This window comes from Entelurus aequoreus, linkage group LG14 (genome assembly GCF_033978785.1).
Source record: "Entelurus aequoreus isolate RoL-2023_Sb linkage group LG14, RoL_Eaeq_v1.1, whole genome shotgun sequence".
NCBI classification, from domain to species: Eukaryota; Metazoa; Chordata; class Actinopteri; order Syngnathiformes; family Syngnathidae; genus Entelurus; species Entelurus aequoreus.
The window spans coordinates 8257596-8263007 of record NC_084744.1 but is presented as its reverse complement, the minus strand read 5'-3'; positions in this window follow the sequence as shown (position 1 = coordinate 8263007).

The following is a 5412-nucleotide window of genomic DNA, read 5'->3' as shown; positions in this document are numbered from 1 at the left end:
TGCTTGAAACTAGAATATCAACTGATGCAAAGATGTGTCATCAACACTCACAAGTATAAAACTACTTTTTTAAAGTCATCATTTCTTATTTCAAGCATGAAAAAAAAAATATTTTGACACAATTGTGTCTCATAATTAAAACAGATGACAGCCAAATGGACTTTGCGGTTTTATTTTCAATGAAACAATAGAACATACGTACTCATATAGTAGTACAGTTGGCACAGTACAGTAAACTGACAGTTCATATTTAAACAATTAACTTTTCAAACAATTTTGAACAGAAATAGTCAATGCACATTCAGATAAATTCTTCAAAATTACAATTAAAACATTTTTGGGCTGTATATATGCGCACTAATTGACTGAAAGAGCACGCACTTGGCGCGATGATGTCATGTTATCCATGGAAAAATGCATTTTTAGACCATAAGATTTGCCTGAGCGGCTAGGAGACCCCGAGAGTAACAAGCGCTTGCCTTGTTGCCTTTCCATTAAGAACAATAAACTAGTTTTTAGTATAAGTTTGCTGGTTTCAAGAAATGTAATGCCGAGCGCATATCATTATGTCAAGATAATGGCACTAGCGTTTACTTCATTTAAGAATATTTTTAAACATATTGAGCAAAAAGGTCTCTTTTTTTATTTTTTCTACCAAGAAAAGTGCACTTGTTATTAGTGAGAATATACTTATTTTAAAGGTATTTTTGGGTTCATTGAAGTGAGCTCATTTTACTTGTTTTGGAAAGTCTCGACAAGCCGAATGTTCTTGTTTTATTGGCAGATAATTTTGCTTCGTTCAAATAAAATAACTCTAATTTTTATTTATTTTTTTCTTGTTTTTGAACACTGACTTTTTGCAGTGCAGCAGCTTGGAATTTGGGACGTGCTCTCCCTGAGATAATCCTGATACCCACTACAACTATGGGAAATACTATACTTTGACTTTCACACAGTGCATTATTTTTTTGAAACATGCCTCAAAACAACAGCTACAAAAACAATGAAGGCACACAGCTTCAGTCCAGAGTATACTAGAGTCATAAAGTAATGCCTGGTTCACACTGATGGCGCTTGCCGCGCTTTAAAGGGGCGAGCAAAGCGCCGTCATTTTTGTCCATTTTTCCACGAATATCCCGATCTCCAAAATAATGTTATGCTTTGATACGCTCTGATACTCTCTGATACGCTCTGATACGAATTAGTTGCCGCTTTGTTACCGTTCCTCACGATTTGATCCCACTTTGATACGCTTTAAATCACGCTTTGATACGTTTTATTACGCTTTATTGAACTTTATTATGCTTTGATGCGATCATGACGCTTTAAATCGGGCTCTGACACGATTATCAAGCTCTGTTGTGCATTGTTACAACAAAAATAAGAACAAAATGAGAAAAACTGAGTATACTGTTTTCCACACATTTTTTATAGTCATATATTTTTTCAATTTCTCTTTTTTTTCTGTTATATTATGTTTTATGTTTTCATTTATTTTATTTCTTTGTCATCTTAATAAATATCTATCTTTCATTTCTTATGCTAGTTGACAATAAAAAAAGGCATTTCTTTTATTTTTTATATTCATTTATTTTTTCTATTTCTATTTTTTTTTCCATTATATTATGTTTTATATCTTCATTTCTTTTATTTCTTTGTCATCTTAATAAATATCTATCTTTCATTTCTTATGCTAGTTGACAATAAAAAAGGCATTTCTTTTATTTTTTATATTCATTTATTTTTTCAATTTGTCTTTTTTTCTCGTTATATTATGTTTTATATCTTAATTTCTTTTATTTCTTTGTCATCTTAATAAATATCTATCTTTCATTTCTTATGCTAGTTGACAATAAAAAAAGGCATTTCTTTTATTTTTTGTATTCATTTATTTTTTCAATTTCTATTTTTTTCGTTATATTATGTTTTATGTCTTCATTTCTTTTATTTCTTTGTCATCTTAATAAATATCTATCTTTCATTTCTTATGCTAGTTGACAATAAAAAAAGGCATTTCTTTTATTTTTTATATTCTTTTTTTTTTTTTAATTTCTCTTTTTTTCCCGTTATATTATGTTTTATATCTTCATTTCTTTTATTTCTTTGTCATCTTAATACATATCTATCTTTCATTTCTTATGCTAGTTGACAATAAAAAAAAGGCATTTCTTTTATTTTTGATATTCATTTATTTTTTCAATTTCTCTTTTACCTTAATTGTTTCCACGCCAGTAAAACGGCCGATCAAACAAAACAGAAGTCGTCGTCATGGACCCACTAGCTGCGCAAGCTCGCTCTCCAATCAGCCAAACTGACTTTTTGGGTGAATTTACTGAGGAATTTGTGAAACTGAAACTATACAAAATGAATGACTTTGTAACTATATAATACTAACACAGACCTAAACCCGTTGGCATATCAGCTAATGCTAACGATGCTCGCTTACATTTTGATAGCACGTACAAATATGCATGAAAACACTCTGTGGAGGGAGGCGTGGCCAGCGCCGCCTGCGGGAGTGGAGGTCACCGCCCCTTTCCAAGGTGCTGAGGACAGCGCACCGACAGACAGGTGATTAGATTCCCCAGGTGGTACGAGTGGTCTAATCACCTGTCGTCTTTAACAGTAGCAGCCCGGGAACAGGAAGAGGAAGGACTGAGAGGACTTGGAGAGACTGGAAAGTCCTGTATATCTGAAAAGATTATTGATGAGCTTATTGAGGAACATTAAAACTTTGTTCAAATCTACACGCCTGACTCCTGTGACGGGTGTGGCAGGGGAACCGCTAGGAAGCGACTCCTACACACTCCTACAGACATCACACACGAGACGGTTCGGTAAGTGCGAATTGTTTTAGTTGCTTGGAGTGATGGATGGAGGATCCAGACAAGTAGATACGCTATGGACGGCGAGAAGTATGAACAACACTTTTGTATACGTTGTACCTGCTGTGATGGACACGCCCAAGATGTTTGTTTACATGCTTTTTATTTCTTTTTGCTATTTGAGCTTATTGTACCCTAATTAGAATAAAAACTAAGAATCATCTTTTGATTTTAGTCCATGAGTACACAAACGTGTACTTCATGTTTAGTGACAAATTCCATTGTATGTTATACTCTTCTGACACCACCAGATGGCAGTATACGTGTCCACATAAGTGGCCATAAGACCCCAATTCAGTAGTCTACACAATTTTGGAAATAAGAGCTAAAAGGTGCTGTCCACGCATGTGGCCACTAAGCCTTTAGACATAAGGCTATCACATGGTGAGTTAATTGTATTTATTTATCATGCCGTAGCACTTTAATCACAATGATTTTATTGGTTTATTATGCTTTAAAATGTTTTTTTTTAATGTTTTATATGATTTGTGTTTGCCTGATGCATTCTGTCCTAACGCTGAACTATTTTACCTCCGGGTAGCATTAAAGAAACCTTGAACTTCTACTTCCGGTTCAAAGCTTTAAACAGCAGTGTGGCGGGAAAGTCTGATCAGCGCGCCTGCAGGAGCAAAGGTCACCGCCTCCGTCGGTGGTGTCGAGGGCGGAGCACCATCGGATAGGGGCGGGGTATGTGCTGCCGGCGAGACACAGCTGGCAGGTGATTAGATTCCACAGGTGGTGCGTGGTAATCCAAACATCTGTTGTCTTTAACAGTGAGCGGCCGAGAGCAGAGGGAGAGAGAGGATACGGACGTGACTGAAAGGTCACGTTCTGCTGGAGAAAGACTTTTGATAATATTTGCATTGTGGCCGTCAGCGAAGAAAAACCCATAAATTAGCCGCACCGTTTCATTAATCGCAGGGTCCAAAGCGTGGGGTGGAAAATAAAACGGCGTGTAATTCGGAATTTCCGGTGCTGACGTCCTAATTTCTTATGGACAAAAAAAAAGCTGTGAGGCAGAGGATGTCAACTTTGGTGCTTTTTTTTGTCTGGTTTTAACCCTTGTGTAATGTTCATATTGTTGTCACTCAGCCAGCGTTTGTGGGTCTGATGGACCCGTTGCATGTTGTGGCTTTTAATGCCTCACAATCAAACACTTTTATGTTCAAATACTGAACAGATGTTTACCTTATCCCAATAAACATCTGTTGAGTATTTCTCTGCCAGTTTCTGCATCCCACAGGGATTCTTCTTTTGTGTTTCTGCACCTGCAGGTTCCCACACAAGGTTGCAACATTGTTTGTCAACACTGTCTGCTCTCATTTTCTCGCACATTTGACCCTCTGATGTTCTGTGTACTGTTGCGTCGACCAGCTCTTCCTCCCAGGGAATTTCATTCACTGGTCAATCCCAAGTTCTTTCGATGACATATATGCTGAGTAAGAAGGACCATCAAGACAGAATAGGAATATTATCACGTTTTACTGAAGCTTCAGGAGAACAGCCTAGTCCGGGGGTCGGCAACGCGCGGCTCTAGAGCCGCATGCGGCTCTTTAGCGCCGCCCTAGTGGCTCTCTGGAGATTTTTCAAAAATGTATGAAGAATGGAAAAAGATGAGGGGAAAAAAATCTGTTTTTTTGTTTTAGTATGGTTTCTGTAGGAGGACAAACATGACACAAACCTCCCTAATTGTTATAAATCACACTGTTTATATTAAACATGCTTCACTGATTCGAGTATTTGGCAAGCGCCGTTTTGTCCTACTTATTTTGGCGGTCCTTCAACTCACCGTATAGTTTGTTTACATGTATAACTTTCTCCGACTTTCTAGGACGTGTTTTATGCCACTTTTTCTGTCTCATTTTGTCCACCACACTTTTAACGTTGAGCATGAGTGCACAAAGGTGAGTTTTGTTGATGTTATTGACTTGTGTGGAGTGCCATTTAGACATATTTGGTCACTGCATGACTGCAAGCTAATCGATGCTAACATGCTATTTAGGCTAGCGATATGTACATATTGCATCATTATGCCTCATTTGTAGCTATATTTGAGCTCATTTAGTTTCCTTTAAGTCATCTTATTTAAATGTATATCTCATGACACATGTAATATGGCTTTTAATTTTTTGCGGCTCCAGACAGATTTGTTTTTGTATTTTTGGTCCAATATGGCTCTTTCAACATTTTGGGTTGCCGACCCCTGGCCTAGACCAGGGGTCGGCAACCCGCGGCTCCGGAGCCGCATGCGGCTCCTTGACCACTCTGATGCGGCTCAGCTACATACATGCCGACCCCCCCGATTTTCCCAGGAGGTTTACGGATCTCAGTGTCTCTCCTAGATAACTCCCAGGGAAAAAATAATCCCGTTTACACTCTAATTACTAAATAAAGGGAGTGCCCTAATTGCACTGCAGTAATTGTCCTCTATAACATTTTCATACAGCGTGCCAGTTCAGCCACATGTTGCATGTTGTTATTACTTGCACACACAGGAGACAGCAAAGCATACTTACTCATCAGCCAC